The sequence below is a fragment of the Pseudopodoces humilis genome, chromosome 1 (assembly GCF_049639895.1).
Source record: "Pseudopodoces humilis isolate 2021_Gansu_Grassland_sample_001 chromosome 1, ASM4963989v1, whole genome shotgun sequence".
Taxonomy (NCBI): Eukaryota; Metazoa; Chordata; class Aves; order Passeriformes; family Paridae; genus Pseudopodoces; species Pseudopodoces humilis.
This window is the reverse complement of record NC_142200.1, coordinates 87,225,812-87,243,622: the sequence shown is the minus strand read 5'-3', so window position 1 is coordinate 87,243,622 and position 17,811 is coordinate 87,225,812. Positions and strand designations below refer to the sequence as shown.

The window sequence follows — 17,811 nt, the reverse complement described above, 5'->3', positions numbered from 1 at the left end:
TTGTTGTTGTTGGAGGAGGAGTGTGAAGTTCCTGAATAAAGCCTGCAGGAATTCATCACCAATGGTGTGGAACTGTTTTTCCAATCAAGCCCTGAGAACCCATCATGATTTGCAGTCATGTAAACACCTACATTTTTTCGTTAACTGAACTGATTTAACTGCTAATTAAAACTAGTCAGTAAGCACAACACAAAATTAATTAAACCATTTAGTCAGTAGAGGCAAATGAGGCAAAGTTATGGCTTGGACACAATGAAAAGAAGTACAAGTACTACTCATCATCTGGCAAAATAGTTCTTGAGGTAAATACTTTCCCCAGAGATGATGTAAAGCAATAAAAAAAACCCCAAAAACCACTGCTGACTACGTATGATCTTTTATTGATAAAATGTGCTGGAATCCAGCTTCTTCTCTTTAAAACAGTGATGAAATGGACTCAGTGGATTTTAAAAATGCTCTCCCACACAAGAAATATTTCATAGTAAGGTCTGGATCCCAGCTCAATCTACACAGGCATGCAAAGTTGCTCCTGTCTGACACTGGCAAGTGTTTTGCCTCAACCTAGACCTTATATTTTTGACAGCTATTTTTATAGCTTTACATTTTCTCATGGGGGAAGTATCTGCTTGGTGAACTATATTGTCTGATGATAAATGGAAGTAGTATTTTCTCAGAGAAAAAGCCAGAAATATGTGGCTCTGTCTGTGGTATCTCTGCATTCTGCCTCCTCTTTTCACAGGACTCATGTGCCTCACAACCCTAATTGTACTTATTCTATTAAGATCTGCCCTGGGACAAGGACACACACACACGGTTACCCATGCTGTATAACTGTGAACTGAAGTAGCTTAAAAATAAAAAAAATAGAGCAAAAAAAAGAAGAACCAAGATGCACAAATGTGTGGTCACATCAATCAACTATTCATGTGTGAGACTGAACCCAAGAGCAAGCCCAGTGCTCATGAGTCACTGGATTGCCTGTGAGATGCTTGACAGTGCTCAGGAGAGTTTCCTTAGGCAGGTTCAGGTATCTAGCAGGTGTCCACCTATGTGCCATTCAGACCCAAGTGCAATGCCTCCAATTAGAAAGTGCTAGCCATCCTTCCACCTCTTCCCTTATTACAGGTGCCCCAGAATAGCACCAAAAACAAGAATCCATGGAAGGGGAGATGTTTGCGTTCAAGAGACAGTCCAGCAAAAAGTGCAGGAGAAGAGGTGGGATTAAAATCTTTTCCTCTGGGTCTCCACAGCAGTGTCCCCTCTCCTCTGGTTTCCATCTCCCAGCATGTGTCTCTTCCTGCTGAGCACACACACAGCTCACATTTCACTCTTTCTGAGTGCAGGATTCAAGTTTTCTTTTTTGTGGCACCCAGTTGCTCTCATGAAAGCTTTCTGCATTCACGCAGTCCTTAAAACACTCATCCAGGATGCAGGAGAGCTTGCTCTGTTTCCTTCTGCTGCCTGAGGGAATGCGAGCTCACACACCCTAATCCTGGAAGTCCAAGCCAGTGGCAGCTCAGTGGCAATGCTGATAGGCAAAGGAGAGCAAGCAGACTTGCCTCCCTCCTTCCGAGCTCATCATTCCACAGGGATATTCTTGGGGACCCTTGGGCCAAAGACAACTTCCCAGGGCACGGGCTGGGGAAGAACTTCTCTCAGCTGCTTGACCCTGCTCACAGGACCACATCCCGTACCTGTTTCACAGACAGGCTGGCCCTCAGTGGTTTTCACCAGCAAAATGTGTAATTCCTGACTTCCTGGTGAGGTTAGGTGGGAAGCTTTTGCCAGGAAAGCTGAGGCATTTCTATCAATGAGTGAAGTGTGATCTGTCAGTAGGACACAGGGCAACGTAAAGCAGCTTTGGAGATTGGAGGCTGTGTGATCAGAGAGCTCAGGCCTAAGGAAATGTGCTTGAGGCCTCCAGAGAAGCAAGCAACAGTCCTCAACTTCACCCACAACCCCCAAAACCTTCGGCTGTCACTCCCGCCTTCCCCAGTCTCTCCTGAACAGCAAAACCAGCTGAGTGCAGGAGGGGTTGCACGTGCTAGTGAGATGTTCAAGGATACAGCAGCTGGAAAGGTCCCTGCTTGGCTGGATCCTTCCCAGGCTGACAACCAGCCTGGCAGCCAGGCATCCTGACCACCAGCAGTCAAGGGCCGTGCAAAGCATCATCCATTTTGCCAGAACAATGCTTCGTTTTACTATCGGTGCTACCAAACTGTTTGAATGAAGTTGGAAAAACTAAAAACAACAGCTTGATTATTTTTAGCTAAGCAAAAATGTCTGCCAGCCCCACGTCTGATTGCTGGTTGGCTTTCACTTAATAATAGTCTTCTGTTTGAGATGTTACCACATCCTTTCTCGTTACCATTACAGTTATGACAGTGTAAGAAGTCTTTGTTTCCTTAACCTTTTTTATCAGCCACCTTTAGATGGATTTCTGCCTTTAGCTGCTTCCATTCTAACACATAAAACACATGTTAAGGGGAAAAATAATTAAAAAACAAAATGAAACAAACAAAAAAAACCACAAATGAGGACATTTCTCCTTTCCTTGGATGATTTTGGAGGAAGAGAAAAGAGGGAAAGGTCAAGGCTGTATTTAAATATTCCCCTCTTCCTTTGTGATTTCTGCTAATTGTAAGAATGAATACCCCTCTCCTCAAGTGTTCAGTCAGGGTGATGCTTACCATGCTCTGTCTCCCCTACTTTTATGAGGAGCCTTTTGAGCTGTGGGAGCTGAAAAGTGTGTGGAGCTCCTGCTACCACAGCACCCCTTACACAAGACACCTGTCAGGGCTGTTGTGCACAGGGCTTGCTGACTGCTAGCTTTCAGGCAAACCTAATATAGTTACACTGTCAAAGGTATGGTACTTATCTGCATACTGCAAAGATGGAACTAATGCAAGCAAAAATAATTTTTCTTTTCTTTCTGTAAGTACCATTACTAATATATTTCACATGGTTAAAAACGCATTATATCTAGACTCCTTTAAATGTGCGTGCATAAATTTAGCTTGGGTACTGTTAAATATAATTTCAAGCAGCAGAAACAAAATAGCATTTTGTAAAAAAGCATTTAAGCAGAAACAAATGCATTATGGTTAAAGTTTCATGAACACTGATAAGATTGCTGAGTAAAGCAGCTTAGTAAAAACAAAACAGAAACAAAGGACCATATACCTCAGTTAGAGCTGTGGGAGGCAACTTCACTTTACAAAATCCACACCGTAGGGAAAACTCAACCAAGAACTGTCCCTTCTGAGCAAAGAGGGCCACAAGGCATGTTTTTAATGTGGGCAGATCTTTGAGCTGTACAGGTGAAAGGAGCTGGACTAGAGGTGTCTCAACTGTGGCACCATGCACAGCTCTGCAGGGCCACTTAGAGAGTAAGTGCTGGGGAACTCAGCACAAATATGAACAGCCAGCTCTCTGCTTGGGCTGCTTCCTCCTGGTCCTGCTGCAGCAGCAGCAAACCCTGTCACTGCCTACGGCAGCAGGCTGCTGCAGCCAGCACGGTAGCTGCCTGTTTTGCTTGTTTTCCCTGTCCCTGGAAACTCAGATGGCAGCAGCTGCCACCACCAGTGAGGACAGAGTCAGGATGCGTGGGATGTCCAGGACACCGTGACCAACATCCCAGTAGTAACTGCGTTTTCTTCCTCTTTTCAACCTATCCCACACCCCATAGGCTGATACAAAAGCAGCAAGCCTGGCTCATTAGGCTTCTCCATCCTGGCTCTGCTACTTTCCCTTTTCCATCTCTGTCACCTCCTGCTCAGTTTTGCCAGCACAGCTGAGCTGGACAGAGGAAGCTGAAGATATTGGCTGAATGTGGTTGTTTTAGAGTTCAAGATAGTCCAAAAGGGCTGCACATCACTGTGCTGTAGAGCTATGTGCCCTGAGACAATATGACAATTGACAAAATGACAATAATCTCATTGTCTGCACAGCACAGGTCTGTGTCAGCCATTTGAGCCTTTCTTCCAACTCAGAATATGTATAATTTAGTTTGAAGGTCCTTTGGAGCAGGGATTTTCCTCTGTTAAATACCTGCATGGTTGCCTGTTGAATCAGAATCACAAGCTTCTGATCAATGCCTCATGGAAATCCTGTAACCCAAATAATTTTCATAAGAAAATAAATATATCTCACATCAAATGTCTAATGATACTGTTCAAGACTTCCTGGGTGTGTTCCTAAAATGTTTCTAATGATATGAAAAATGTAGGGTCTTGGTATAATTTCATTACCTTCTACAGTATTTTATATGACCAAAAGTCCTTTTATCTCCCTCTTTCATCCACTTATAATCTTATGACCATTGCAGAGGGAACAAAGAAACTAGAAATCATACATGTGATTATAAGATTCTACAGTTTGTCATAAACAACCCTACCTCTCTCCATGTCCCTGTGCCAGAATAGTATTACTTGGATTGCAAAATCAGGCATCCAAAAGTTTGGAAGTTCAGATTTTATCTGCATATCTAATTCAGCCACACTGTGTGTTTTACTACAGCATCTGAGTAATTAAACTCTATTATTATCAAGTGAAATTCACCTTATCCAGAGCAGACTGGATGGTGCACATTTAATGAGTGACTTTGCAATAACTTTTTCCTTATTACTCAGTGTAAGGTCTCCAGCTCTGCAGCTGGAGCTCTGTTTAGATCATAAAATAATTTTTTTCACAATCTTTCCTGTGCCTCTACCATTATTGCGCTCTATGAGTATCAGTGCTTGGTATGAATTTTTTTTAGTAATATCCTCCCAAGATACCAATTGTTTATCTGTGTTTTACAAATAAGGAAGTGGGACACAGAAGGGTTGAGATCTTATGTGAAACCACATTCTGGGTACCTGATCTGAGATGCCACTGGTTTCTCTAAGCGTGATGTATTTCTCTTGATCCCATTCTAACCTCTCATTAAGGTAAGATACCACACACAGAAATTTTCCATGAAAATCACTTGGAGAACCTGATGGTAAGGGCAGAAAAGGAATCCTACTGATGTGAGCAATGCTTAAGTGCCTTTACTATGAAAGTAATCTCTTTCACATGCAACCACCTGCCCTGTGCACCTACATCTTGTAGGTCTATCAGACAAGCAAGGGTCCCTGAGACAACTGTCTCCTTCATTACAAAACCTTGGTTCAGGTCCAGGGTAGCCTGAGTAACAAGGAGCCCAACAGCCCCACCTATAATTATGAAGCGAGCTTCCAAATACAATATCAAACACAAAGGCTTAAGGAATGTTAACTGCTGCATGTAGGACAAGCTCAAGTTAAAGTACTGACAGATTTATTTGTTCCAGTTGAAAAACCAAACAACATTCAATAAATTTTGTGTGTGATAGTAGCAAACAGTAATATTGCTATGGAGCACACACTGAGCCTCACAGTGTGAGGTTTCCTTGTTGGCCATCTTCTGTGGAGAGCAGGTCTGCATCAGAGAGAGCAGACACAGAGTGTCACTGGTCTTCTCATTGTATGTACCAGTAAAACATTCACATCAAAATCATTTAGCAGGTAGTTTGCAGCAAAACCACAACATGTGCTTTTTGCTATAGCATGTCCCTACATTTGCTATTTCTTAGACAGCAGAGTGTCTCATCTGATAGCTGGTGCAGAGTCCCCGTGCTGTCAGAGGTGCCTGGAGCCACAGCAAGGCAAGGGCAAGAAGGATCCCCAGGAGGGTGCTAAATACACCTGGCCTGTGCCTTCGACACTGTCAGCAGTGCCACCCAGGTCTGTGGTTGAAGTCTGTCTACACTATCAGTGTGATTAACTACACCAGCAACTTTTAATTACCTGCAGATGGGGTGGGAGTATGTGGGGAAATTGCTATCTCAGAGTAAATCATTGCCTCCCATCCTTTTATCCCTTATGCAATACAGATCACTGAGTCTGCCTACTGACAGCAACAGGACCAGGATTTCCTAAGCCTACTATTGGGGATCTAGTTCTGAAAATGATGGAAAATTCTGGCAGTATTTTGAACAGAGTTCTTCCAGCTGGAAGCCTTCAATTTTGATAAATGCTCTGTATATGTTGGCTTGATGGAAAGCATTAAAATGGTGTAGGATCAGACCCATTACTGAGAACAGCAATGGTTTCCTTCTTCTGCCCTCACAACAACATATTTTTTGTCTGATGCCATCAGGCTTTTGAAAAGAAGCTAATCTCCTACTGGAGCCAGTGAAAGGAAGAAATGCAAAATGCACTAGGAATGGCTAGGTAAGTTTTTGAAAAAAAATAAGCCTGAGCAATATTCTCATTCTTAAATACTTTAATTATATGGATCAGTTGTAGCAGTTGATACTGAAAGACTGCCTTAGAAGGAACTGAGGTTAATGCCTCAGCTTTCTCATATGGGAGCTCAGTATTTTATAAAAATCAGGATTCCTCCAAAATTATTATGCATTCATACATATTCATATATCTCTCATTTCTGAAAGTTTGAGCCAGTAATCATTATAAACATGTTGCTAGCTTGCAAAGTAGCAAGGAACCTTGAGTTCAGTCTTTTTAACGTTATTCTAGCAAAATTAAATTCTGTACACAAAGTTCCTCTTTGTCAAGAAAGTGTTTATCCTAGAAGCACTAACATTAATTAAGCACAATTTCTCAAGGTTATTTCAACTAAAAGCCCAGCTCTGCCACCTTAACTTTTATGACCCCTACCATCAACATGTGTGCTCATCTCTAGTAAGGAATGGCTTTGTGCCCATCTCAGCATATTTTTCTTTCTTTTCTTCTACATTTTTGCTCTGTTTTGTCAGCTAAGCAGAAGATGCATGTGGACTGCCCTCTGTGTAAACTGCCCAGCTACACACTCGCCTCCTGCCTGGCCAGCCAGTTCCTCAGCTCCTGGGTCAGCCAAATGCCTTGGGAAAGGGCTAAACTTTATGCCATGGCTCTTTCTGGATAAAGGAGTGGACAAAGATTTTCTATGTGACCCAGCCTCAGTTTTCATAAGGCATCTGCTCCTCTCTGCAATTTGGGTGATGTCCTGACTCTCAGGTTCAAAAGTTTCTAGAAGGGGAGTGACAGATTGACACAAAAGTCTTGCAACTCCTCCAGCAACCAAGCCAGAAACATACTCTTCCAGGAATACTGTGTGTTGATGAAAAGTTTTATGAAGAAGAACATACACGTATCTGAAACAGAAGGAAATAAGTATCAAAAAAGCACAGCAAAGCCAGTATACAGAAACAACATATGCAATTACTTGAGTATATACCAAGAGAATTTTTTATACCACTTAGGGCACACCATACTGGTGTTTAAAAAGAAAATCCTCTTAGATTTCATCACACTAAAAATTTACCATCTGTTATATGGAAGTTTGTTTTTCCCTTTCGTTGTAATTAACTTTTTATTGAATTAATTACTTCAGGTGAGCTGGAAGCGGCTGTTCTACCTCACCTGGTGTGGCTGAGTGTACCCACGCCCAGCCTTGCCATTCACCATTCAGATGCAAATCGTCCTGCTCCCCACACGAAATCCTTGGCACACACCCAAAAAGCCTGCTAGCGACAAAAAACAATAACATGGCAGGCAGCTGCTGCTGCACAGAAGGGGAAAAAAGTTTTAGTGAAAAAGACATATATTTCCTGCTTGGTCATTTAAAAATGTGTATTTTACTGAACAAAGCAGGTGAGAAAATATTGCAGAAAAAGAGAGAGTGAATTTTAAATAACTTTTGCATTGCACCTACAGGACACTGACCCCTTTTGTGCATGACAGTGAATAAATTTGCTGCTTTGATACATTATGCTTCTGTCTCTGTCTGTATACATGTGTACACACAGGCACAAGCAGGGAAGAAAACCTGTCAAGAAGTTAAAATAAAGCAGTGAGCTGAACTGGATTATGAAAGAGTTCTGTTAATTGCAGTAATATTATACTCAAACATATAAAAAAAGGTAGATGTCCTCATCTGAAGAGCCTGTCTGGAGATGATGAATTAATTCCATGCACATTTATAAATTGAGGTCACAAAAGAAATAGATGAAAGCTGCTTAAAATAAAATTACATATTGCATGCATGATTATCTCTCTATGAGACAGCAAGAAGGAATAATCTGTTGCTAAGTTTTATTTATTTCAGCTATTTACTAAATATTCCTTTGGTGAAGAGTAGAAGAGAAGATAATAGAATAGAGAGCAGAGTGGCAGAAGCCAGAGCCTTGTGAACTGATGAGTACTACACCACATGGCACAATCCATATATTTTGAGAATGTCCTGAGATACTGTGGCAGCTTTTTGCAGTAAAAGTGGTTGCAATGGTTCTCATGTATGTGCAAAGCCCAGTACAGTAATATTGCCTTTATTACCCTTGAGAAAGCACATGCTGTTCTTTTTTTAGCAAGTCAGTACCTGTTCATGTACTTTTGCTTTTCGTTATTTTGATGTGTTTTTTCTCTTCCTCTTTAAAACCTGCTCAAAGCTTAGGTTAAAGCTCCCCTTGTTGAGAGACAGATGCAGGGATGAGGTTCCTATTATCTGAGTTGCTCATAACCAACAGAAGAAGCAACAAAATAGGATCATGCAGAACAGGCATACATGTCATCACTGTTACTGAAGTAATTACACATTTGGCACTGCTACAGGCTTTCTGCTTGCCAAAGCGCTGGATGGAAGTTTAGGAAGAAAATGGTTATCCCTATTCAGGGCAAAGCTGGTCAAGCAATCCTTTATCAATTCCCCTGTCACAGCAGCTCAAGATTGTGGTTGACTTCCCAGAGAGCACATGGGATGTCTCCAGTTAGCTGACACACACTTCTGAGCATATCTATCCTGAAACCACAAGATCCTTGGAGGCAATGAGCTCCAGTGACTTGCTAGAAAGGGAAATTCCATAATAAGATGCTTTTTTGGTCTGGATGCAACATTGCAAAATGAGAAAAGATGCAGTCAGGAGAAACTCTAATCCACACAACAAACTTAATAGTATTAGATTTGCCAGCCACACTGACTTTTATGCTTTTCTGAGTACTAGTGTGGAGCTCAGGTTTTGACAGCAATTGTCTCAGTAACTGTTTGCTGGCTTGAGTTTGTCTTTGATTGTGTCACAACTAAAATGGAATAAAGTGCTGAAATGATCAAAAATTAGAAATGTGTGAGTAACAATGACCAAACCTAGCACAGAAAATGTGGGGAAGAGTTCTCAGAGCTGGTGGAACAATACTATTGCAATACACCACTGATGGGACTCGAGCCAATATCTCCACACGATGCTGCAACACACAGCATGGACGTAACAGCTCAGGGCAAGTTGAATCCCAGCACCTCTGCACCACATCACTGCACAGCACAGACATGCCAAAGAAGTCAACAGGGGGCCAGCTGGCACAGCAGCTGGCACACATACTCTTACCTGGCTGATAAACCCTCAGTGGCAGTGTAAAGGAAAATGATGACACAAGGGACACTGGCCCCCACCATGAGCACAATTAAACTCAATATCAAATCATATGAAAACTCCTACATGCCTCTTATTTATCCTCTTCTGCCCAAGCTATCCATAGCAGTTATTTGTGACTTCATTTATTTTAAGACTCAGCCCCTGAACCAGTTGCTAAACCAAGGTGACCAAGCAACCACTCAGGTGGGGAATAGGATCAATAGGATTACAGATCTGGTTAAAGTGAGCTCTCAGAAGCTGCAATAATTAGGTTGCCTGGGGGACTCAGCTTCATGCCCAGCCCACCAGCATCATTGGAGAAAATGATAACTCTGCTGGAAATTTGTCTTCTCTTTCTTATAAACCACTTCAGGAGATTTCCCTTCTCTCAAGAACAACTTTTGTGATTATAGCCACAGAAATACCATCCAAAGGGTAGAGAAAGCAGGCAACCCTGGACTAAATCCTTCTTTGTCTTGTATAGAAACTGACACATGCACGGTAAACTGTAATTTTTATTATATTTAAAAGCTACTTAAAGATCATATTCACGTGCTGTCAAACATGTTATTAATTTTGATAAGGCAAGTGCGAATACAATTTCACCCTTATTACACAAATGTGTGAAAGGACAGCTAGGGCATTCATCACACCAAAAATTAGTCACATGTATTTCCATGTAAAAGCTATTTAAGTGGATGTGTAAATCTATGTGACTATGTATGCATTCTGTACATTTAATATATATTTTCATATATACATTATATGTATCTCTACAGATAGCCTCCATATTTATTTAAACAGCTATTTATATATCTGACCTATGTGATTTTTGCTCAGTCTTTCTAGGCCTTAATATACACAAATGTGACTTAAATTACTATGACTTGCCATTTATTTGTAAGAAAACTTTGTACTTAAATATAGGATTCATCCTAAATAGAGAAAAAAAAAAAAAAATTTAGTGTGAATTTGACTCTGTGAAGGAAACAACAAAACCTTCAGTGACAGGATTTTTCCAGCTGTTTATAAACATTAATAGATTACATTTTGACAGGTCACAAATAGAATAGAATCATAGAATGGTTTGGGTAGGCAGAGACTATGGGCAAGGATTTCCTGAAGGAGATTAGGTTGTCCAGGGCCCCAACTAACCTGGCCTTGAACACTTCCAGGGAGGGGACATCCTCCACTCCTATGGGCAACCTGTCCAAGTGCCTTAGCAGCCTCATAGGAAAGAATTTCTTCCTAGTCTAAAACCACCCTCTGTCAGTTTAAAGCCATTATCCCTTCTCCTATATCTCTGTATCACTACCATCCTTGTAAAAACTCCTCCATGGACTTAAGCTTAACTCCATCAATTTCACCAGAAGCAAGGAGGTGCAGTCTTGAAGCTCCACTTTGTGGAAGAGTGTTGGATACACTAAGTCACAACACCTGCATGCATTCATGTCTAAGCACCACCAAAAGGCAGGTGCATGAGCAGCTAAACAGGAGCTCTTCAGCTGCACTCAGTGGAGGCTTTGACATGCACTGAATAAGCTGCTGAGTGAGACCCACACACTCCTGACTGCAGTGCACATTTTGAGCTCAGTTTGAATCCAGGGAACACTGTCTCAGTCAAGGGACTCTTACTCCATGCTCCAGCTAGTTTCCACCACTCATACGACTAAAAATTACCCAGCTGAACCATCCCTTGGTCTCCTACCATGTTCAAGTTACCAAAGTATGAGTTGTTTGATAAGGTTCAGGTGACTCATAAATTATACCAGAATGATAAATCTAAGGCATTTATGCTGCACAGATAACTTTTTGAAGAGGAAATTGCACAAACTATAAAGATGTATTGTTCTTTTAAAATCTTCCTTTCCAGAAGTTTATACTGATTTTTGCTACTATCTCTAGCTAAAATGCAGAGAGAAAAAAGTCCAGGGCTACGACAAGAACAACTTGGCTTCTGAAGGAGCAGTATTTGCTTCCAGTTATTACAAAATTGTATACAACTAGTACAGCTTACAGCGTTCTTCATTCATTCAGAGGGCTTTCAATGAAGTATGTTTACATATTGTTTTCCTAGAGAAACATTTCAATAAAACCGAAAACATAGCAATGATCCTGTAAGTAAATAAAATTATTTACTCTAACTGCACATGAACGGTATTATAACTGTGGCAAAATCCACTGAACCCTGGAAACCCACTGGAGATGATTTCCGATATGCAGGGTTGATGGGAGTAGATGCAGGCATATCCCAGAAGGTTGCTAAGGAACTAGCAGATATATGCATTTTTTGCAGAACTGACATGTAAAATATATCCCTGATTCTTGGATCAGGCAAACTGAGAAAGCTATGTGGAACGAGATACTCACAACAAATTCTCCTTATTTCCCTTAATCAAGAAACCCCTGAGAACTATAACTATGAATAATTCAACCTTTCACTAACATTTGGTGCAATTAATAACAGTACTTTAAAGCTGCTAGCTTTGTTTATCTTTTTATGCATAATTAAAGGGTGTTGATATTTTAAGTTTGCAGCCAAGGAGCAAACTAGGTTTGGTTTTGCTGGCAGCAGCTGCTCCTGGCTTAACTACGATGTGATAACCTGATATTGCCCCATCTCAGCACATGCTGTGCCCTCAGCTTTCTTCTCTGCCACCACTCTTGTTCATGCTTAATTGTGCTGGAGTTCTCTGCTCTGTCTGAATCAGTAGCTGACTGTCTTCTTCCTCCTCCCCTCTTCTTTGCCACACATACATTAGCAGCTTGGAGCTGTGGTCAGAACTTGCCTAATTTTCTCAGGGGTACCAGTCACCCAAGGCATGGTTTTTGAAAAGCGATTTTCTGTTTCAGGCTTTTCAACAGTTTCAGATACATATGCAAAATAAAGAAATATGAAAAACAGACAGCTACCAGTGCACTAGATTTTCTGCTCCTGCGATTAAATGGATCCCTGGCTTCCAAAGTATAAATGAGGTCCAGAAAAATTTCTTTTTAAAAATATGTGCTCCAAATTTCTATGGTGCTACTACATGCTTTGTCATTTCAGTTTTCTTTTGTCTCATCAGAGAATCCCTCTAACAGATTACTTTATCACTTTTGCTGAAAGGAAACTCTCCAACAAAGTCTCTAGTAAGAGATTTCACATAATTTTCCACTTCTCTCAGTGTTTTTACTTATTAAAAAAAAAAAAAAAGGTGATTTTTAATCAACTAAAGTGTTTTGATTCTGGGGTAAGGTGGCTAACAACATCCAGTAATTTCTCACTTTCTTGTGAGAGCACACTTTGTAAAAGCAAAGTGATTACAGGTAGTAGGTGCATCCAGTTAGGAACTACAGCACTCAGTTACATGTATTCACACTCACAATTTGGTTCCCAACTTTTCCAGTTTTTCTGGTGATCACATAGCCCATATTCCTGAAGCCCTTTGAAGTGTTTTCAGAGATGTATGGATGATTGAATTATCCCTGTCAATCTGAGAAAGATTTTCTCAGCAATGGTGGAATAAGGGAGAAGGGAACATGGTGTTTTCTGTGGACCCAGTCTGGTTTTGTGCTTCAAGACAGTTCAGTGGATAGAGAAATAACACATTTTGTTTTCATTCATTATGTTCATACTTTGGCCTATGCTTGGAGAGAGAAGTCTATGTTCAACTATGTATATCCATGGTTCCATGCTTTGGAAGGTTGTTAAAGGGTCTGAATACCCATGAAACTAACTGAGCCCAGCCAGAACTTTGGGACAGAAAATAAAAGTTAATATTCTCAAACATGACAATGTCTTACAGAATCCAAAGTCCCAGTTACAAAATGTCACAGGACCATAAATTAAAAAGCAAACAAACAAACAAACCCCACAACCAAACAACCAAAACAAACAGCAACAAAACAAAAAACAACAAACAAACAAACAAAAAAACCCCACTAAACAAAAACACTGAACAAAAAAAATTCAAACTTTAGGGAATGATAGAATTCTGAGCCCTTAAAAGGGCTAAGATGATAGAGGAGCTTCATATGGTGACCTGGTTCCTAAATCTCTGAGTAACATTTGAAATAGGTTTTGGTTCTAGAGGTCAGTTAGCTACCTCAGAATATTTTTCTCCCAGATACTAAATATGTGATTAAAGAGTCAGCTGCCTGTAAGGCTATTGGCTTGTTTCCCTTACCCAGGAAGGACTAACATCCTGCCAAAATCTTTTTCAGGCTTTTCCCTCAGGCTGACTTTATTAATTCAGGGGGGAAGGAAAAAGAAGAAAAGAAAAAGAAACCATCTCTCACAAAACATGAGCTGCAGGGGCCATTTTCCCAGGCTGCAGCTCTCCTTGCTCCAAAGCCAACATCTCCCCTTTTATTCCTCATCTTAATGAGCTTTCTCAACTCTTGGTAAGCACTGTCTGACCTAAATGAGTCAGGGAATAGGCAGAAGTTTCCACCTCCTGGGGCCCTTGACCCTTAACGTGGCTGCCTCTCCTGCTGTCATGCCTGACCTCAAACTCCAGGACTGGCATTAAGCTCTTTAGGAAATTAGCACAGTAGACATATAGTTAAGTACCTACTTGGATATCCAATTTCTTGCTTCTGTTTTTGAAAACTTGCCTGCTGTTCCCTCTGCTGTAAGGCAGGATATGGTTATTGCTGGCATTAAATGCTGTTCTGCATCCTTAACTTCCCATGGAAGGGGAAAAGTAAGTGAGGCACTCCACAGAGTGGAAGCCAGGTGCTTGTATGAAGCTGTCAGCTTGCTTAGCATTAGGTACCAAGGGCTGTGTGGGTACCAATACGTATTTTATGAAATTATTGCTGCTTCTGTTGTAGCATTTCTGCTATGTTTCCCTAAATAGAATAATCGGCCAGTTTGCTCAAAATGTGGCCTCAGTCTCTAGAGGGCAGGTAGAACAGAGACCACGTTATTACAGTGGGCCACAGGCCAGCACTCTGTCATTTAAATGTCATGAAGCACAAAAATGGATGTTACACAAATATCAGTGTGGGCAGAACAAAGGCCCCATTCTATAGATGGCCAGCAGTTCACACAGTTTAAGGGGAAGTGCTCTAAGTCACGATGATGTATGGAGGTGAAAAGCATAAAAAAGCCAAGTTTGAGCTCCCAAGGGCTGCCAGTGTTTCTCAGGCTCATACAAGCAGGTGCCAAGCAGAGCAGTAACAGCCTTCAAAGAGCTACCCTTCCCCCATCCCAGATTCACTGTTACCTTCTGCTTTGGGACGCTGAAACCTCCTTTTGTAGGCTGTTCTCCACAGCCAATATGTTCATACATTTATATACCAAATATTTCCCTCTCAGTACCTGTCATGGCTATATCACACCTTAACAGCATGACCAGCAACTTGCATTTTCTTTTTGTAGTGCAAGGATGTCTCCACCTTCAGTCCCAAGGCCTGAGAATGTCTCTAGCTCATTGTAGTTTATGTTGAAAGAGCAGTTAGACAGCACTAATATTCTCAGTAATTGCAGAAGAAGGATCATGCAATACAGTGGTTTTTTGTGTTGAATAGACCTCTATGTCTTTTAATGCTGGAGAAAGGAAATTTTTTTCACTTTTTTTAATTTTTTTTTTTCTTTCTTTTTTTTTTTTTTTTGTTTTAATCTTTCTTTGCTGACATTGAATTTAATGGGAAGGAAAATTTTAATGAAATTCATAGCAGGTCTTTTTTGAAGCTAGCGCAGGAGATCAAAAAACATACCCTATGCAGGCAATAACTTTTAGCTAGAACAGCTGGGAAGGTTTGATCAGATTCTAGTTCTCCCAATGGAGAGAAGAAAGCCAAAAAGACAACCTAGAGGGGAAAAAAAGGATTTATTTTTGAAGGTATTGTTCTAGTTCCTTCCCACATGCATCTCCACAAGGGCAATAAAAGCAAATGGCTTCCTGCTCCTTGTTCCTACCATGACTTCAAGATTTTGTGTCATTTGACAAGGGTTATCATCACTTAATAATTTCTAGAGTGCATTAGGTGAAAATGGCACTTTGCAAACAATTTGCAAATATAGATTCCACCTGTCCCAAGTGCTAGGGACAACTCTTTACAAACCTAGTGGTTCCGCAGTTCACGTTTATTCCACAAGGGTCAGGAGCTCTCAGGAGTCAGCACTATTTCAGCTGGATCAGGCTCTGAATGAAGTCAATGGGATTTTTGCCAACGACTTCATTAGTTGAAGGCACGAGATATAATTCAGAGGACCAGGATGTCAGAGCCAGCAGGACAAGCTTAGAAGGGAGACAGCAACACATGAAAAGGAAAAGCCGGCAGAATGCATAACCCTTCTGTTTGAGGTGGGACTTCAGTAGCTTGGGAGATAATAACTGGAATGAGGGGTGGAGAGGGAAGACTGCAGGAACAAATCCATCTTGTGATACATCCTTGACTAATTCCTTTGACTTCAGCAAGAGTTACCGGCCTGAGTAAGGTGAGGATTTAGAGGTGCATGTTCCTACACAGCAGAATGCATGAACTGTAGACATTTACAAGCATTTCAGACTAACACCCAGCCTGTTAAAAGCAGGAAACTGGCCACTTGGGATTAACCTTGCAGTATGATATTCATTATTCACCAGCATGGCAATCCAAAAGAGACTGACTATGAAGTCTGATATTCATTAAATTGCAGTACAGCATCTCTGAGGTGGCCCATGGTGCAGCCCTGCGTGTGTGCATTTCTCTGTGTGCACTTATGTATGTGTACTATAAAATATGATGGCAAGAGGGAGGGACGTCTATTTTAGAAAGGACACAAATTCAGCACAAGCAGTGGCTGGCCTTGCAGGGATCTCTGGTAGAGATGCCAAGTAATGCTTGGCTTCCAGGTCAGACAAGTTTTTTTTATCCTAAATCTACTCATGCAAAGACACAGCTTATAGCTTGCAGATGGCTCATTCTGCTGATTTGCCAGTATTCACACTCAGAGTGTGGAATTATATCACATGAGCAAGGGGATTGCTGTCTTTTTTCATTGCTTTGTTATTGCAGGCAAAAAAATACAGCTAACCAGAAAATAAGAAAAAGGGGGGTACTGAATCATTATTTCTGGAGAGATTTTAAAATTTAATTTAAAAAGACAAGGCAAACATGAGCTCCCAGTCAAACACTGTCTCTTACTCATATGTTTATCAAGACAGCCAGAAAATGAGGATGGATTATATATTTTAAATAAAGCATCCAGTAACACTACTAGGCAAAAGTTTTTTCTCTCACTTGGATGCTTACTTGCATTTTTTCATACTTAGAAAAATTCCCTGAACAATGATAATCATTAAGAATAATTGCTAATGTTATAAATACTAAGAGTCTCAAATTAATTAACAACAGTAAGGAAAAAAAAATTAGTATGAATGCTTAAATTCAGTTCCTGAAAAGGAGAGACACAATCTATTTACACAATATTATAATCAATTTGGAAATCTCTGTAGAGTTGCACTTTTGTAAACCAGAAGTGATTGTATTAATTTATTGAAGTTATCTAGGGATTGTACCAATATAGCACAGAAAGGCTGACCTGTGAAAGATGTAGTCTGTAAAAAAACACAGAATAAATCCATTGCTGTAATTTGATCTAAAGAAAAAAGGTTAATATTTTGTCCTTTGGAAAATTATTTGGGTTGATAAAAGCTATTCACACATTTGTGATGAAGTAGTTGGATATTTTCATCTGAAAAATGAATTTTTTAAGAGGGAAGGGCTAAGTGTTTCACAACAGCTGCAAGGCAACAGAAATATGGAGCCACAAGAGATATTTCTGCAAAGGGCCACAAAGATGATGAAGGGACTAGAGCATCCCTCCCATGAGGAAAGGCTGAGACAGATAGAACTGTTCTCTTAGAGGACAGATGACTCAGGGGGGCTCTTATTAATGTATATAAATACCTGGGTGGTCTTGTAAAGGACCCAGGTTCTTTCCAGTTGTGTCCAGTTACAGGACAAAAGGCAGAAGTATAAACTGAAACACGGGGGGTTCTCTCTGAACATCAGGAAACAATTTTCACTGAGGAAAAAGTGAGGATGACTGAGTAGTGGCACAGGTTGCCCAGAGAGGTGGAAGATTCTCCACCCTTGGAAACACTCAAAAGCTGTCTAGAAAAGGTCCAGGGCAGCTTGTTCTAGAGGACCCTGTTTAAGCAGATGGGCTGGACCAGATGACCTTCAGAGGCCCCTTCCAACCCCAGCCAGACTGTGATTCTGTGATTCATCATTTCACAGCATCACAGAATATTTGTAGTTGGAAAAGACTCACAAGGATCATCAAGTCCAGCTCTTAAGTGAATGGTCCATATGGGGACTCAACCCACAACCTTGGGGCTGTCAGTACCATGCTGTAACTGAGATAATCTCAGTTTTTTCTGTTCAGGTTGTTTTTGTTTTTGTTGTTTTGTTTGCTTGTTTGT

At 40.8% G+C, this 17,811-nt stretch overlaps 1 long non-coding RNA gene across 1 annotated transcript; it reads left to right on the top strand.

The window, feature by feature from the left end:
* Positions 1 to 5,682: 5,682 nt before the first annotated feature.
* Positions 5,683 to 7,983, top strand: LOC148185155 (uncharacterized). Its single transcript, XR_015773796.1, has 2 exons — positions 5,683 to 6,236; positions 6,782 to 7,983. It is a non-coding gene; the product is annotated as an uncharacterized LOC148185155 (long non-coding RNA).
* The last annotated feature ends 9,828 nt before the right edge of the window (positions 7,984 to 17,811 follow it).